A 2,219-nucleotide genomic window follows, 5' to 3' on the forward strand; every position below is an offset into this window, starting at 1 on the left:
TGTGAATATGGTTAACATTGTAAATAATAGAATTTCATGTTTGTTTACATATGTTTAAAAAATATCATTTGATTATAGTTTCCATCTTTTCCCGATTATATTGTAATCTCTGGAATATTTTAAAGAATTATAATTTTATTATCAGGTACACACAATTACTTGAACTCATAACACAAATAAAATTGCTTTAGTACCTAGACTGCAATTATTTTAATTGAATGAAAATAGGTTTTTAAAAAATGTTTTTGCACATTTAAAAAATACTATTGTATTTCTGTTTTTTACTGTCATTTTGCTAATTAAATTAAACTGGTATAATGCAAAAGTAACATTCATACAGCCCCTGTCAAATTATAATTGGTGGAAGCAGAAGTAGTGTTTTCCTGTTGTTAATATTAGAATGTATAAGGTAGAAGAAATCTTCTAATTATTCAGGTTTGAAATGTGAAATTTTATAGGCTGATTGGAAAATAGCCTCATGAAGAATTGCTGTATAAAAATATTGAGGGGGCATAGGAAATAAGAATTCTTGTATGTTAGTGAGAAATACTTAAGACATACAGCTTTCTGTTAAACAGTTCACAATATATAGTTTTATTTCCAGACCCCAGCTAGAAAAAAGAACTCATAACCGAGAAGCAGATGGAGCAGCAGAAGCTGCTAGAGGCAGTGAATGTGCTTCACAGAGAGCCCGGTGCTGTCTGAGGCTGGGTCACTACCTAGCACAGCAGGATTCACTCCAGACACTTGGAGAGTGACCAGGTACCTGCAGGTCATCTCAGGGCAAGCATAGCCTAGTTTACACCCTGCCACCACCATCTAAGAAAGATCCTCTACCAGGAATCAGCTATGCTGCTGGCTCACTGTTTTAAAGTGTACTTCAGAGAAAATTCATCAAAACGACATCCTCACACAGAATCCCAATGCAACAAAATTGCAAAAACCCTTTAAAATTTTCTGAAAATGCATTTGACAGGTCATACAAAGATGAAACACTTTGAAAGCATAAAAACAGAGAATTGCTTTAGAGATGTTTTCCAGTGACTTTTTTTGTGATGGCATTCTCTAACACCTTACCTGTGATAGATTTAAGATATCATACAAACCTTTAGCGACTAAGTCTTTAAAACATATCCACCAAGTAATCCCACTTGAATATTTTCCTTGTATCCTGGTTCTCCTTGATTTTATGACCTCTTAGATTGAATACCAACTCTAACTTCTGAAAGAGGAGGCACCTATAGTGAGGGTGAAGGTCTTCAACCAGTGGTTAAGGAGACTTAGAATTCCAGACCACTAAACCATGGGACTTAAAATTTCTACATATTCACAAAGTTTTCGTGCTATAAAAAGCCCTTCAATGCTGGTGGGTTCAAGGGCAGTAAGTCACACTTTTCCCTCCTTCTAGAATTGACACAAAGCATTTGCCTTTACAAACTAAGCTGTTAATATGCTTTAAAAATGCACATAAACATCACAGCATATTCATTTCATACACATTTTTATGATGGTGACTTTCTTGTATAGACTGTAAACAAAACAAATTTCACATATTATTAAACCTTGGGGAGAAACACACTTCAACCTTAACCTTCATGTCAAAAAGCAGTTAATTTTTTCAAGTTATAAGTCATTTCGATTTTTAAATATTTACCCTTAGACAGAATTTCTTCGAAGTCTAACTGGTCTTATTTTTGTCCTCGTTTGTGTCATGAACTATAGCTCAAATCTTCAAATTGCTGTAGATGTAGTTAAGATGTAAATATAAATACATTTAAATGTAAATAATTAAACTGCTTTGAGCCTTTCTGAGCAGACTGAATATATGAAAAAATGAATGAGTTAGTCCTTTTAAAATCAATTTGACTGGCCATCATATTCAGACATGGTAAGCAGAGGACTCACCAGAACAATAGGCAGGTCATTTACCATGAGGGAGGAGAGCAGAATGACCTGATTGAGTAATAGGCTTATAGCACTTTGAGGACTTCCCATGGGCTTCAGACTAACAGTGTCTAGGCTGGGATTTATGCACCCACCCCCATCTCACGCCATACTTCTTTCTATTCTCCAGCTATACTAATTCTTTCTAAATTCCTCAAATGTGCCAAGCTCTTTCTTGTATGTTAATCTGCCAGGAACCTTCTATACTAAACCCTCCCTTCTCCTCACCTGACTAAAGCTGACACCTCTTTTGGGTCTCAGCTCAGCCATCACCT

The sequence above is a fragment of the Rhinopithecus bieti genome, unplaced genomic scaffold (genome assembly GCF_001698545.2).
Source record: "Rhinopithecus bieti isolate Rb0 unplaced genomic scaffold, ASM169854v2 scaffold_32269, whole genome shotgun sequence".
NCBI lineage: Eukaryota > Metazoa > Chordata > Mammalia > Primates > Cercopithecidae > Rhinopithecus > Rhinopithecus bieti.